This window comes from Argopecten irradians, chromosome 7 (assembly GCF_041381155.1).
Source record: "Argopecten irradians isolate NY chromosome 7, Ai_NY, whole genome shotgun sequence".
NCBI lineage: Eukaryota > Metazoa > Mollusca > Bivalvia > Pectinida > Pectinidae > Argopecten > Argopecten irradians.
This window is the reverse complement of record NC_091140.1, coordinates 23475513-23493337: the sequence shown is the minus strand read 5'-3', so window position 1 is coordinate 23493337 and position 17825 is coordinate 23475513. Positions and strand designations below refer to the sequence as shown.

General features: G+C 33.1%; 1 long non-coding RNA gene across 1 annotated transcript; it reads left to right on the top strand.

Moving 5' to 3' along the window:
- Positions 1-215: 215 nt before the first annotated feature.
- LOC138327902 (uncharacterized) lies at positions 216-13026 on the top strand. Its single transcript, XR_011209125.1, has 3 exons — positions 216-348; positions 660-829; positions 12752-13026. It is a non-coding gene; the product is annotated as an uncharacterized lncRNA (long non-coding RNA).
- The last annotated feature ends 4799 nt before the right edge of the window (positions 13027-17825 follow it).

The window sequence follows — 17825 nt, the reverse complement described above, 5'->3', positions numbered from 1 at the left end:
CCATGTACGTGCACCTGAAATTACTGGCACATGTTGATCTTTCTATTGTCAAACAAATCGCATAACGTTGCTTAATACTAAAGGAATAGTTTACGGGTATATATTATAATGCACGATGTAAAGTGTCCGAGGTATTCCGAACGAGTTAGATATATAAGGCACGTTGTTAAATATCCGAGGAGTCCCGAACGATTTGGGTATATAAGGCACGGTAAGTCATGATCAGTTCAGTCATCTTTTTCAATTTAACCCATCTTCAGATGGGTTTCGCTCCGTCAGTGGCGTATCCTCGTGGGCCAACCACAGGAATTATCCTTCCAAAAGGCAAGCCAATGCAGCCATCTGCAGGTACTGATCATTTTATTCGGTACATATTTGCTGTTAAATAAACAAAACGTTCCTTATTGTTCATTATGACATGTACAAGAGGTTAAATTATAAATATTAGCCTCCTGCACATGTCATAATGAACAATATGAATCAGAGACGGGTATTTGTTTTACCTTTTTTACTTCATTTTTTATTCTAAGCTATGTTTAAAAATTCTGTATGTACTGATTACATCGAGACACATACATATATTCCAAGTCAGTGTTGATATTTAAAACATGTCGATACCACTTAGCCAGATATGAACCAGTTCTATATCTGTGTTCCAGAACAGACGTTTAGCCTGCTTACCATGGATCTTTGCAAAAACGTTGAACAGTTCTCACCAAGTGTTTTCAGCATATTGGACTATGAGTGATTTTCATTTCTCACAAATTTCACCGGGAAACTCGGACTAGGAGATTTTTTAAGGCTTATCAACTCTACATTACCTGACCAGGTAGGTCCATGAATGACGCCATGTCTAGAGGAGGCTCGCTATTGTAAATATAACGATAGAAAGTGTGACTACAGACCACCCAGAGAAACAAAAAATATTCATCGCTTGTACAATAAGACAGGAACAAAACTGTGTCGGTGAAACAATAACGCCTTTAATGTTAAATAATGTTAAAGTCTTAATCACTGAAATAAATGTAATGAAAACATATGATGAGCGACTTCAGTTTTTTTCATATTTTTATCGCAATTCTCACTCAAAATAAGTAAACAGTTTCCGCTGACTACCAATAAAAAATTCCGACAAAGAGGTTTGAGAAAATGGATTGTATGGATATTTAGGAATGGTTAAAATTGAAAACATAAAAACGACATTAAAAGTTTGCATATATGAGGCTTAATGGTTATCAGTGCTGTAATACTTACCGAGCTATCCGAGTCATGTTTATATCGTTAACACGTATTACTGAATGAGGGTCTCCATCCTTGCTGTCATCTATGTACATTAAGTAGGGAGAATTATATTGTTTTGCACCTAATACATATTGCTGGTTCTCGCTACCCGTATGTGCCCAGTGAGATTTCAGGTCAAAATTATGAATTTTAGTGACTTAATACTGTCAGAAGCTCATGCTTATCCAAGTGTAACAAATGTAGCATTTATATTAAGATCGCGTTATTAATTGTTCTGGATAAAATTTGAACCAATTGAACCATTTTAAACGAAGAAATGCCCCCATCAAGATATCCTTGATTTAAGACAATCGTTTTGCTATTAGCTTCAAAGTTACCATTAGTAATAGAAGAGTTAACGGATAAAGCGACATAGAAATATAACGTAAACATATTGTTGGTTCTTGTTATATGTCTGGCAAATAGGGGTAATTTAAAGATTCATGAATTTTAATGTAGAAATACTGTTAAACGTTTGGTGAATTTCGAGAAACAATAATTATGTAAAAGTTGCATTTTCAGCTTCTAATTTCTGTCATGCATGAATGATTTCAGTTTGTTATTGAGACCTAAGAAATATACAGGGCATGATGTTGCTTACGAAAAAGGGACTGTAAGTGTTATATCATTTCTAAAGAAATAAACTATATATATTCAGAAAAGACATTATTTCAGTGCTTTTGGTATATTTGGTACTTTGAATTTAAAACGAAAACGAAAATCTCGAACGGAAACCAATAAACAAGTAAAATTGCTGGATTGCAATTCTATTTTTAAGCATATTTGATAACATATATATATATATATCAAATGGATTAAGGGTGTAACAATTCCATCTGAATATCTGAATAAGATCATCAGTAAATATCGTCAATATTAAACATGTTTTGGGTAATTACAGCTAATACAAAACCAAAATCCATTTTAACACAGTACTAAAGTGTGTAAAGTTTGATCATGAGTGCAAATGAAAAAATAGTATTTGTGTTTCAGGTCATTTTTTCAGATAGACTGATATATAATTCTGATGTGTTAGAGGTACTTCCCTTCGTTTCACACCGTAAGTATTGACCAAGGGAAGTAACTCGGATAAACAAGAATGGGGAAATATATCAGGCTTTTAGATCAGGGCTAAGATTTAGGACGTTACGCAAGAACTTACATAGAATGCACCCAAAGCTGAGAAATATTATCCCATCGCCTATCAAACGGCACGTGTGGATGATCAATTAAAAGTTGATGCCTTATATCAGATACGTAACATTTCCGTCTATTTGGCACGAGCTAATTACAGACATTCACACAAATCACACTTGACGAAATATACACATGCAATATGTCTTCAGGTAAATTCAGGTCAAATTCAGGTGACATTTTCAGGACAAATTTGCCTGCAGAGACCAAAAAAGTCATTGCAGTAAATTGACCTGAAATTGAACTGAAATTCATATGATATGTACTTGAAATTTCCATGTCAATATCAGGTGAAATTGACCTGAATTTTCTGAATTTTACCTGAAATTGGCCTGATTTTCTACTGATATTGACCAGAAAAAAATCTTCATGTGAATTCACGTCAAAATCTTCATATGTGATTCAGGTGGTATTCCTGTTGGTTTTCTCTGTAGATTGTTTACATTAATCGATTATATGTATCGATACAGTCTATGATATGATATGAATACACTAGTGCTGTCTAACACAATGGCGGATGCATGCAGAATAATTAAAAGAAATATAGCATTAAGCTAGCGTCAAATTTATTAATAAACATTACATGTACTTCAATATCATTTACTAAAATCATTCTGTGATGGTACATTCAAATAACACTTATACCACTCACTATTAAAATATTACAGTGCACTCTGTATGTATATGTAGTATATTGTTAGGAGGCTGGACTAACATTTTTATATCATTCAAGCCAAAGGAACACAGTCATCGCTATCACAATTTTTATAACACCAAGCTAGGTATTGTTTTAAATTGCACACGGGATATTGATTCTTCAGCAAATCAAATTATAAATGTTTTCGAACTGCATTTCTTTGAACCTGTAAAAAGGATGTGAAAATGTAGGGTAAAACTTAGCTGCATGTAACAGGTACCTGTATGCTAGATTCTTAACTGAAGTAGTTTTTCAGGTTTATTTTAAGTACTGAATGTTTGTGTAAGACAATTATAAATAAATATCACTTGTTATTTATAATTTTCAATATGATTTTACAATATGTTTATCACCCCCTTCAATAAATTCCACATCTTATATAAATATTACATGAACATACATTACCTTCTGGCTTCCTAGTATTCATATTGTCCTGTTTACTAACGCAGGACACATGTACATTATAGTCGCCTCTGCAAAGTCTCCTGTTCAGAACTTCTCAAGCACCAAATCAATAGTGTAAACTGTTGAATATGAACCATATATATTATTAAAAACAGTGGATGTTGCCTCAAGTTTTACTAAGAGATATATAGTACAGGGTTTGATATAACATGACTGTGACAGTTATTGATAGTAACCCCTGCAGTTTCGAGGATGATTATAAGGTTACCCCTAGTCTGTGATGCTCTGACCCCGACAGCAGACTTAACAGTTTAGACAATACAAGGACGCACATGACGCTTATAAATCCTTGGAGATTATAACAGATACATGATGTAGATGTCAAATGTCTAAGTCTGGTGTCAGGGCTAGGGTATCTCGGATTAATGCTATATCAGAATCCTTTGAACCTTCATCCATTTCAATACTCACTGTAAAACAGCCCTCTAACTGGCTTTACATAAACATAGTACACTCAATCATGTAAAACCTTTACATTTAAGCTTACATACACACTCGTAATGGAAAATACGGCTAATGAGTTCAAGTTAAACACGGTTATAATGAACCCCTGGGAACCAGCAGAATCACTTCGTTATGAGCAAAGTTCGTTTAATGGATAATACAAATACATGTTTTGATTTGTACAGGTATAGTACAAGTTACTCACTGTAAAAACATGTCTACTCATTGTCCAACAGGCCTCCTGCAGACAGCAGTACAAATCTTGAATCATAATGCTTCATTATGCAGCAATAGGTCTAGTTTTTTTATGACTAATTGGACCTACAGTAGATTTGCTGTACAGTGGCCTAGCTACAGTATCCTAGTTGTTCGTTTTTTATATTCATTGTTTTCAGACGAACTTTGAAAAAGTCCGTACATGCGGTTGTTCCGAAGTTTATAAACGAAAAAGGTACCTTAATATTCTTGTAGATCTAAGTAGATATTCAAAAAGTTTTGATGTCAATTTCAGGACATATTGCCTGTGTACAGTATAGGGATATCTAGAACACCCGGAGAAAAATCATAATGGCGGTATCTTAGAGGTCTGAAAATAAATTACAATTGTGAACTATAAAAATATAGTTTCTAATTACCGATTCTCAATCTTATATATTATGCATGTCTAATTTGTAAACCTCTAAGTGCTTCCATTTGTATTATACTGGCATTACACACTATACAGTGACAATCACACATCGAAATGTCGAAATAAGTCAAAAGACGAATATTGCCATTAAGGATTTGCTCTTGTGAGGTTTCAGTCTCATTTTAACGTCAGATAGAGTTTTTTGTGATTTTCAAAAACCAATTGTCCCAATTTGTAGCAGGTTGCAACAAAGAAAATATAAAAAAGATAGATTTCTATTGCTTGTAAAAAATATACACCAATTTTAAGAAATTACTAATTTGGCGGCCATTTTGAGAAGGTGCATTTCTTACACTTTGCAGAAAGGTGAAATTTCACCTTTTTACTTCAAAACTCGACAGTGCGATATTTTAGCTATATCAAATTAATTTATGCTTTAAATCTGAGATTTGCTTCTGTGCAGTTGGTATTCATTTTTGCTCTGAATGCAAACTGAAAGACGTCCAATGCTTATATTTACATTTGGTTATAATTTCATGTTGACATACGAAGGGATTTTGCATCTATAATAAATAAATCGTTCGTTATCGTCAAGGATGGAATAGTCATTTGATCAGCCGTTTTCCGTGATCGCTGGCACGACAATTGTGACGTCACAATGATAATGACGTCATGACAAGCAATTGAAGTTCATATATGACTGCCAACTGCGCTTGGTAAGATTACATAGTGGACTGCAGTGAAAATGTAAATATAACCTATTGAATTTTAATTTTTACAATTTGATAAATATAATGTGATTTAAGATTTAAGCAAGAAATGCAGGAAAATAACAAATTTTGTAACAGAATTAAAAATCAAAATCACTGACCCCCTAATTTTATGATGGTTTTAGAAACAGCAACAATTTTTCTTTTAAACTGCAAAAATTAAGAAAAAGTTAGTCATCAGAACTTTTTCTGTGTAGCGTTGAATCAAAAATCGGAAAAATTGAGGTATGTTTATATTCAAATTTTAGGGGGTAGGGGTAACATATACGACTGTTTTAAGAAAATTGTTTGTTTGGTTTTTTTCATTAATTTACGTCCTAGTAACAGCAAGGGTCATGTAAGGACGGCCTCCCATGTATCTGGTGTGTATGTTCTGAGAATAATTAAGAGTTGACTGTGTGATATCATTATTTTCTTAATGAAAACATTGGCTTTGTCAAGTTTGCGTATATTCATACTTATCAGACAACAGATTAAGACAAATGTTTAAAATAGTGAAATTCCGGTAAAATCACAATTTACATGAAATAACTCTCTTTGATCACAATAGCTCACAGTCAGGCACACTACCTTTTTTTATTCCATTATTAACTTTGGTATGATTCCAACTTCCAAAAATCTGTATTAGAAAAACAAGTTAATCATCAGAAAAAAAGACTTTTTGACCTCAATTTGTGATATTATTAATACACAAAGAAGTAAATCGATTCTTTCCGAGATCTGAGTTTGGTTTAATGATTCACTATAAATATATACAGAATTTTTTCTGATTTAGATCATTTTAAAGCGATCATTTTCATTTCTTTATAGTAATTTGCTATTCGTTTTGACAAAAACAACTTGGATTTTTATTTGTATTTGTTTTATCAAGTGAAATGTGAGTCAGTAACTAGTCGGACAACTCTGCACACCTTCATCGGGTATGTATATGACGTAGTCGATATCTTTTGTTGTCTGAGTTATTTATAGAACCTTTCTAACCACACATATGTTCTTTTGTAAACCTGGAAACTCCAACATGAACTGGAAATTCTCAGCAAACAAAACGAAAGTGGGTTTCAAATATCAATAATAAATACGCATGATAAAATGTGTATAAATTGTTCAAAGAACCCTTACAAATGAGTGTGCTAATGTTAAGAGTTTGGGGCCCTGTTTAAACTAGTGATATTCTGTAGGCCTGTATATCCTTTCTTAGGTGTACTTGAACATAACTTAGTTGATATAAAATGTTTATGCATTCGTCTAAACCTTAAACATCACTTTTGACTCGAAAATTGTTGTGTTCTTTGTAAATTTTGGCAAAACATGAAAAATATTGTACGTTTTTGTGTTGTCAGTCCACAGGGTTCAGTACATATGTCTGTCACATTTACTACAGCATGTGGTAGGAGCGCGCTGCTTTGACCGGTTTCGACTTTACAAAGGCATACACATCGAGTCCCTTTTTACCTTATCAGGAAAATGACGACTGTAGATTATAACATGTAAATATGGCGTATATGGGACATCCCAATTGATACCAATGTACATATTCAATTTTATAATGTCATCTGAACATAGCGTGAATAATGTAAGAAAATAAATATTTAAAGTGCATTTCCACAAATCTACATGTTTTGCCCCAAAGACAGTAGTTAAACATTTGTTCTCAAAATTAATCACGTTTCATGTTTTGTGTATTTGAAATGCATTCCTACATGTTAGATTTGCGTCATGTAATCTAAAGCCGTCAAAATGCTTTGACAAAAATATGTACTTAATTTTGTGGACTTGAAACAAAAAATGTACATTTTCTACATATTTTGCCAAAATTTACAAACACCACAAAAACAATCAACGATTCAACAGTAATATCTAAGGTTATGACGAATGCATATCAACTAAAGTATGTTCAGGTACACCTAAGAAGTGACATACTTGAATACAAAAAAACTATTACCTACTATTCCTGCAATACATTGAAATTTCTAGATAAACAGAATTACCTATATTCTACATTTAATTAAGTAAACCTGCATAAACTGTAATAAATATATAAATGCTGTATGTTGTCACAGGAAAACCGATGGATTTCCCTTTGCTCCACCAATAAACCTGGCACATCCTTACATGACCCTGGCTGTTAAAAAAAAATGTAATTGTAGTTTGGAACTGTCTGAATCATAAATCACGAAATATGTAATTTATTTAATAATAAGTATGACATTTTTTTTCTCTATGAGTAGTGTTGGGAGGGGGGATGTCCACGATTCTTCTGCTAAAAAACATAAAATCGTTTTAAAATACACATATGTTTACACAAGGGTAAGTGCAATCCGAAATGACTGGTACAGGGTGTTTTGTCCATCAATTGTTTTACTTGTGATGTAAATTATGACATTTATCGATATTTTAGGGGAAAAAGCTGAACATTTCATTGTTTTCCCGTCATTTCACAAAAATGAGAAGACGTAACGTCAGTTTTATGATTTAATCGTGTTCAGCACGTTTCAATCATATCAAAAAATGTGTTTATTTGCCTCTGAATGTTGTCTGGTTCTCTATTTATGCGCGTATATACGAATGTGTCATTTTGGCCATTTTTTGATAATTTTTTATGGGGGGCTCTCTTTTTCCGACATCATTGATGCGATCTATCTTTTTATAGTACACATATGTTTACACAAGTGTTTGGTTCAATTCGAAAGGACTGTTACAAGGTGATTTGTCCATCAATTTTTTTTTACTTGTGATAAAAATTATGACATTTATCGATTTTTTAGGGAAAAAAAGCTGAAAATTTCACTGTTTTCCCGACATTGCAGAAAAATGAGAAGACGTAACGTCATTATTATGATTTAATCGTGTTCAGCACGTTTCAATCATATCAAAAAATGTGTTTATTTGCCTCTGAATGTTGTCTGGTTCTCTATCTATGCGCATATATACGAATGTGTCATTTTGGCCATTTTTGATACCTGAAATCCAAGATGGCCGCCATATGACCCCCATGGGACATTAGTTGTCAATGGCAACAAGCATAAAATGAAACTAGACATCATACTGGTCCTAAAAAACCATGTTTCGAAAAACTGCCAGAGGGGTACATGGGAACCTATTTCTCCTCCCCAACTAGTAGACTGAAAAGGCATGAAACAGCATACTGATACTGTATACTGATGTATTAGAAGTACTTCCTTTCGTTTCACTCCGTAAGTACTGACGAAGGGAAGTAACTCTGATATATTAGAATGAGGAATGGTATTAGTATGATCATTTTATGATTTTATCATTTTATTTATTTTATGATCAGTGCTAAGAAGAATGTAGAAAAGTTACATACGAGAACTTGCATAAGAGTTCCAGTTCAGAGTTATAAATTGCAGAAGGGTATTTGATCACAGGTTCAGATGTAAAGAAGAATATAAGGGTGTACATATCAGGTGTTGAAATGTAGGGGCTTATAAGTGTTCCGATCAGGGTTTTAAGAGTAGAATCTTATATAGGTATGTACACCTTGAAAAAAATATAGAATTTTAGATCACTGGTTTAGATGAAGATAATTAGCAGGTTTCAGATTAGCTTTTAGGTAACTGTATTAGGTCATTGGGAACTGCCTCGAAGTGCAGATACGAGATCAAATGAAGAAACTTATGTAAGGAATTTAAATCATGGTTATAGAGTTGAGAATTATTTTAAGGTTTCAGATATAAAGTATTTTAATAGTGTGATTATTTCATATGAGATTTTTCCGAGTGTACTAAATATGGCGTACTTTGAAAAATATTTTCTTAAATCATTTTGCGTTAAAATGGTACATTTCAGTGCACTTTGAAAATAGTTGTCACATATATGAAACAACTTCCATTACTTGAATACTGTGAAATATTTAAAAATATATACTTATATAAATGATACATTTAAAAATACATTTTTGCTACAGAATTCATATCATAGGATAGAAATCAAGGATTTTGCAATGTGGTTGTTGAATTGCACAATTATTTCGGAATTCATCTATTGATAAAAACATGCGTATATATTTTTCATCATATCAGAGTTAGAGCACCGCAGTTCTATAAAAAGTATTGTATTATAATTTATATTGTTTTAGTCAGATTTGTCATAATACATTGATGAGTAATCTTATGGAATTATGTTTCAAAATTCGACATATTTTATTAATTCAGACGACTTAAAATTAGAAGGTCAATTATTGTCACTCAGTGTCAAGGGGTCTGTTTTTTCTTCAACATTTCATTTATTTGTCGAAAGCAAGTATAAAAAGCAATAGCTTTAAACATTACTTTTAACTTAGAAATTCCCTATACTATACATATTATAGTTATTAATGAAAATGAACAATATTTTATTTATCTGTTTTTAATTTTTCAATACATAATAGCCCATGATAAAGATGCCAGTATCCTTTTATTTATTTTGGAAAACTCTTTATATTCTTTGATGTATCCAAACATGTATCATATGATACATGATCGTCACTTTATAATAATTCCATGAATTCAACAGTTGAATTGATATTTACAATCAAACATAAAACATGTGATTATATGTGCATTCTTAAAAACGAGAAAGCCTGTCTAAGAACCATTGTTAGTATTTTTTGAGTGAGCGTACAAAGGTACATTGTACATTGATATCTCATCACAGTATTACTTCGAAATCTCATTCATACTTTAACCGTATTAATTTGATACAAATTAGAATAGATATACCATAATACAGTATCCTATGGCACTTACTGGTAAGTCTGCGTTATTACAGATTTCATTAATATATATTAAACAGTTTGAACTGGACTTTAAATTTAGATGCATATGATGGTAGTGCAATGCACAAATCATGTAAAAGATTTCGATATGATTATAAAGTATTGGGTATCAGTATGTGAACTTTAAAGAAATGTTTATATAAGAACTTGTGTATACAGTGATTCCATCCATTGGCAGCATGGTAAACGCATTTCCAGCTGCATTTCAACGTTAACGCCACTGTCTTTATATGTTGCATATATCTGCCATCATATAGCGTCACAATGAAGTTGACTTCATTACTTAAAAAATCGACATGACACTATATCTTCATAAGTTTGAAATAGCATTTTAACTCGAACAATTCTTGAGAAAATATACTGGATTGACATTCCCACATAGCGACATGGACGAAATCAGACACGATATATATGTTACAAGTAATTAGTTTTCTTTAACAACAGAATAGAGTATGTTGTAGTATCTATTTAAGAAATCATAATAATAAAATCTGCATATTTTAAACAGTTCTTTTTTTTCACTTTTGACCTTTCATCAAGAGATTCCACAAAATGCATTAGAAATAGAAAGTTTAATGTCTCCCGGTTTGTGGTATAATTGGCCTATAATGGTTTATTTTTTTTAGTCGTCAGTTGTCCGACTCCTATGCCAAACACTTCATAATAAAAATTCTCGATACCATTGATAAATTTCATATAGCTATATGTGACGAGAAAATAATAGAAATCAAATGTGGACCAAACGTTAACCATTTAGTAACGTTGCATGTCGGCCATTACATTTTATGAATTATAACAAACAGATGAGCTGTACTTAATAACGTAAATCAGTTAACAAGTCAGTCAGTAATAAGTCAAACATATGATACACTCTGATTGTCTACTATTACGATTGACAAATACAGTATTTAGCATATCGACTCCATGATACCACATGTCGGCCATTACATTTTATGAATTATAACAAACAGATGAGCTGTACTTAATAACGTAAATCAGTTAACAAGTCAGTCAGTAATAAGTCAAACATATGATACACTCTGATTGTCTATTATTACGATTGACAAATACAGTATTTAGCATATCGACTCCATGATACCACACTTGTTTTTAAAGATTTACTATTCAACACAGTAACGTCGCTGCCACAGGTTGATATTGCGCTTATGAACTCCACTGCCCAAAAGTTCGTTCATCCTGGTGATGTTAAATGGCAATCGCTTTTCATTTAACAGCTAGGCACATCAAATAGTATTTTTCAAGTTAAAGGAAAAATAACTCTAATTCTAATATAAAAATAAGTTCCTGTGGTTCGCTCTATAGTGTGTAAGCCGCCTGGCGGAGTCTTTAAAAACGAGCTCAGGCTACGCACTAGGTCTTTAGGGTGATATCAAAACATTGGCTTCTCACATACATTTGTGAGCATTATTTTCTTTTTTAATTCTTTGTGTGTTGATTGCATCCGAATACATACAAATATGATAAGTCTGTGTAGATATAAATTTAGAATTTGTTTATACCACTTATGCAGATATCCACCATTTCTCTATCTATATATATGTGTTCCAGGACAGAGGTTCAGCGTGCTCACTGTGGTTCTAATTCTAAAACGCTGAACAGTTTTCACCAGGTGCTTTCAGTATATTGGACTGTGGGTGATTTTCATTTCACAAATTTCAACAGAGATCTTTGATTGACCTGTCAACTCTACATACCCCGATCAGTTAGGTGAATTACGTCATGTCTCGGCTGTCTATAGGTTATTTATAGAACATTTTTAATAAAACATTAACTATATTTTGTATGTCTGCCACACACGCACAGATATTGTCATAATTTACAAACAGAAGAAAGTCTTATTTGTAGTAGTTGAAGAGTGTTTGTCAGAATTTGTACCAAGATATTTCCTTGCCTATATATTCCATTTTAGGAATAGTCTGGTAATACAATTTGATTTAGTTTGACGACCGGTGATCGCTTCCCATAATTTTTGGATTTTTTGAGTGTATAATCCTTTGGGCCCTTATGTAAAGATAAGAATATAACCGCTGTAATCATGTTCTTCTGTTTATTACATGTATCTTTACATAGGAGACGTATATTATCTCGATTTGTGATACTAATAAAAACAAAGAAATCGATTGACTCTTTTTAAGATATGCATATTTGGTTTAGTAATTTCCATAACTTTATGCATACTTTCATCGGGTATGTAAATGACGTAATCGATATTTTTTGTTGTCTGAGTTATTTTTAGAACCTATTTATATAACCTATCTAACTACACCTGTGTTATCTTCTAAACCTGGAAACTCCAACATGAACTGGAAATTTTCAGTGACAAAAACGAAAGTGGGTCTTAAACACAATGATAACTATGCATGATTAAATGTATACTAATTGTTCCTAAAATGTCTATATAGCATTGCATGTAAACAGGTTTCTTCTAAAATGACTGTACTAATGTTTAATTTGTTTAATTGTTTATGTTTTCACAGGATACCCGATGGATAATTTAAAAATGAAGTCCTCTTTTAATAAAGCCGCAATTCTCTTTGAACCACCGACAAATGGACAACACTTTGTCGCCATGATACCAGAGGCGGCTTGCCATTGTCAACATAAAGATGGAGACAGTAGTGTGACTACAGAACAGCCATAGGAAACAGAAAAGCTAACTATGGCGGGTACAATAAGACACAGAAAAAAACTTTGTCAGTGAAATAATGTCGCCTTAAGTCTTAAATACTGCAATAAATGTGATGAAATGATACACGACTTTAGGTTTTTTTATATGACTGTGAGTTTTGCGGTTATCTGATTGGTCTAGACCGCTCGGACAGGTCTTGACAAAATGCAATATCAACCTGAGACCAATGAACACCTGTTCTGAGGCTGACATTGCAAATCCGGTAATCTGGTTATAAATAGACACATGGAATTCCCTGTCTATTCAACATTTTTGACCAATCAAAAATCATTGCCGATCATCGGGCAATAACCCAATCATACATGGCAGACAACAGTATGGTAGGATTAGGAAAGATATTTTACAGATGTTGAAAGTAACCGTATGTTCGAAGATTATATTGTGAAGAAGTGTTACAGAAGTACATGTACTACCAACACCTTCTGAGGAAACGTGGATGGATATTTTCTTGATTTGTTGTTTGTTTGTTTGTTTAATTATTCATTGCACTGCCCTTACTTCAAAACTGTTTAACCATTGAAAGGTGATATTTCCCTCGACCTTCGACCTCGGGGAATATCACCTTTCCCAGGTTTAACAATTCCTCTTATTCACCTACAAACAATCAATATTTATATAATGTTTTTGTTGTTTTATTATTATTTTTATTCCCACTCCTCAAAATAAGTGAACATTTTCCGCTTACTTTCCATACTTTGAAATTACAATCTCTAATAAAGGGTTTGGAATCAATAGATTGAACCGAAAATAAAAAGCAATAACGGTATCCTTAACGTCACACTGTTACCAGGTCCTGTTAAGGGGGCGTGCCTTCACTAGGATATTTTGAAATGATGGATATTCAAAACACAAAATGAATACTAATCATTTGATTTATGTGTGATAATCCTTATCAGTAAATTAATAATTACCGAGCGGTCCTCAAAATGGTTATAGCCTTAACAAATATTGCTGGATCTCGCTACTCTCATGCAGTATTTGTATATGCCCAGAGAGATTGTAGGTCATTTATTTTTCATTTTGATGACTTAATACTGTCAGAACTTTATGCTTATCCTTTTATACTTTATGTAACAAATGTGTAGCATTGTGTTAAATATCAATATCGATAATTTTGAATAAGTACAATGATATACATGGCACTGTATCCATTAAATATGATTTCGAAGCCATAAAATTATTTTTAATGAAGGAACGCCCATTCAAGATTGCATTAAATCGCCTTTTTACTATTAGTGTCTATGTACATGTGAGAAAAAGATACAGCGTAATTGATACTATTGGTTCTCATTATATATGTGAAATATTAGGAACGCTTTTTGAATACAAACATGTTGATGTCCAAATATCGCAAAACCTTTACTTGAATCCTAGTGCAACAGTGTAGAAGCTATGGATTGTAGCCTCACATTTCTGCCACGCGTGAATATTTACATTGCCACTGCACAGCACCTTTATGTGGCTACTAACCCCAATGTATGTTATTTTCCGATATTAACATTGGCAATTAGCCTCTGGCGTACTAACACCACAATCAAAATTCAAGACGTCATGGAAACACTGGGTTTTAGTATGTGTGAGAATTCACTGAAAAAATGCTAAAATATTCTTAAAATTGATAAATATGAAAATGCATGTGCTGTTCTAGCATATACCATTGGCTATGCTAGAACACCAAATGTATGCTACACACCAATGCATGTCAAAAATATGAAAACCAATGTTTAAGTATCAAATGAGGCAATGCTGTAACAATTCAATCTGCATAAAGTCAGCAGTAGTTGTCATTAATATTATTAATTAATACACATGTTTAGGGTAATTGCAGCTGGTACCAAAATAGTTTAGCTCTGCTTCAGTAAAGATCATGGATGTGCTATGTTTGTATAATGGGAAGAACAACAACAACTCCATATTCTAGAAGTGAATGATGTCATTTATTATTATAATAAATGACGGAAATACAATCAATAATCTTTACTTATTATAAAGACTTGTTTGTTATATATAAAATGGAGTAAAGAAAATCCCTTATACAAAGATGGGGATCAATTAACGCCTTACTCCAATACTAATAACAAAATTAAAAACATAAAATGAATCAAAAATACATAAATACATGAATCAAAAATACATGTAAACAAAAAATGAACTGATCTAGAGGTGGAAGGGGAGGTGGTGGTTTTTGATGTAGAATTTCTCAAAAGTCGCTGTGAAAATTTTCGTGTTGTGAATTTCTTTGTTCCATAAACAACTAAATGCGCATGCGCTTACTCACATAATATCCGGACAATTTTTTAAATAAGAGTTACTCCCCTTGTCACGTACATTTACTGATAATTATTGAATATAAGTTACTTACTCAACAGACGCTAAAACCATTTATGTACATAACATAAATAAGACTTTAGCTCTGCTTCAGTAAAGATCATGGATGTGCTATGTTTGTATAATGGGAAGAACAACAACAACTCCATATTCTAGAAGTGAATGATGTCATTTATTATTATAATAAATGACGGAAATACAATCAATAATCTTTACTTATTATAAAGACTTGTTTGTTATATATAAAATGGAGTAAAGAAAATCCCTTATACAAAGATGGGGATCAATTAACGCCAAATATAGCCGGACAGAAAGGACAACTGTCCAAACTGTATGGTTATATCCCCCATCCACATCCATGATAGACTTATTGAAACAATAGTATTATTACAGAAGTGGAACACATCCGAAATATCTGACATAAATATGATACATTCGAAATTAATCATAATAATAAAAACCCACTTCGATAACATCAAACTTTATCTTGCATAAAAAAAAAATGACTAGAATTTAACAAATCAGTAGCACATACTAGAAGCCAATTACTCCATAGCATGGTACCGGTCTGAACGAAAATGTGAAGATAGTACAAAATACCTTAACCAGAGGCCAATAACCCCATGGCTACATGGATAAAAACATAAGAACATTACAATAATTGGCACCACTGCATAAAATCATGACATATGACATTTATTATATCAAAAATACAAAAACAAAAAATACTAAGAATACAGTATCAGAGGCCAATAACCCCGTGAACTGAAACTATTACATGCCATATAAGTTGTATCAAAAATACAAAGAACACAGTATCAGAGGCCAATAACCCCGTGAACTGAAACTATTACATGTCATATATGTTGTATCAAAAATACAAAATTGCAAAGAACACAGTATCAGAGGCCAATAACCCCATGAACTATAACTATACATGCCGCACAAGGTTTGAAACTGGGACATTCTTGCACATGTTGACAAATCTTAACTTAAAACTTTGGCAGAAGTAAAAATAGTATAAGTAATACTACATAACCAAAAGCCAATAACTTTGAGGTTATGACGCATACTACTAGCTAAGATACAAAATCACTACACCTGCTAAATTACATGTGGGAAAAAACCCATATCTGGCGGCTTCACTTGATACAATGTTCATGTAACAAAAGTCACTAATACATGAATTTATTTGTGCACAAGTTGTAACCAGAAGCCAATTACTCCATGGTTCACTTGTATAAGATGGGAAACTTGGAGGGCCACTGTGTACATTTAACTTTACATTTTGATCATAGGGATCCTAATATACTTTTTGAAGGCACATGACTTCCATCTACCCATAAGTTGTATCTGGCTCTCATCAATGCCTTGTATTGCAGCTGTCGTAGCAGCACCAATACGAAAACTGTGTGATTTGTAATTATGTTCATGAAGCCCTGACCATTTTAAGGATGACTTCAACTGTTGTGTGAAAAACAATCGTGATATTGGTGAACCATCCATAAAGGAGAATAGTGGTTGGTCTGGGTTGTCATGTTTCCTAACCGTCAAATATTGATGGAGGGCTAGGACAGGACAATATTTGGGTGTAGCTGAGTTGGCTGAGATTGAATGTGTACTAACTGGGTGCGAATTGTGTTTAAAATGGGGGAACACAATTTCAAGTAATCGTGGGGACCCAGATTCTACTTCAAATGACACATGCTTCCTCAGTAAGAAATGTTGAGACTTCTTACCTGTTGAAGTCATCTCCCCAATCCTTAAAAAGGCATGGAAAGCAAGGAGAAACATTGCTTTGAGAGTGACTCTAAGAAAGTAAGATGAAACAGAATCTCCAAGAGAATCAACTAATGTATAAAGTATTGCTGGGGTAATAGGTAGACGAGAATCAGGTGTTTGTGTTAGTTTTTGGTAGCCCTGCAGAGTCTTTTTAATGATAAAGTGTTGAGTTATGTCTTCAAAATTTCCCATCTTAAATGTGTACCCCAATGCTGAAACATATGTAAGGACCGTAGATGAAGCTAGACCTAACTGATAGCAATGGGCAATAAATAAAGATAGATGTTGAAGATTTGGGGGGAAAGCTGTCACCTGGGCGTCAACATGTTGGTGAAGAAATTTCAAATAATGTTGGAATGCCCGCTGGTATGAAGAAAGTGAGGACTTGGATAATGCATTGGATAACAGGAAACTTGCTGTTAGATTCAGAGAGTCAGTAGATGTGGCGGGATCAGAGTTGCCTCTTTGTCGATGTGCGGAAACTGATGATGAAATTGGTCCATCTGTAAACGAGAAAGATGATCAGCGGCTATGTTACTCGCACCTGGTACATGGACAGCTTGAAAGAAAATATTGTACTTGAGCACACTAACCATAAATCTACGCATAAGCTTCATAAGCGTGGGACACTTTGAAGTATGTTTGTTAATAATGTGAACAACTGCCATATTATCAGAATAGAACTGAATTCGCCGGTTTTCAAGCTGATTGTGCCATAGTTTAATAGCAACGACAATCGGAAGGAATTCCCT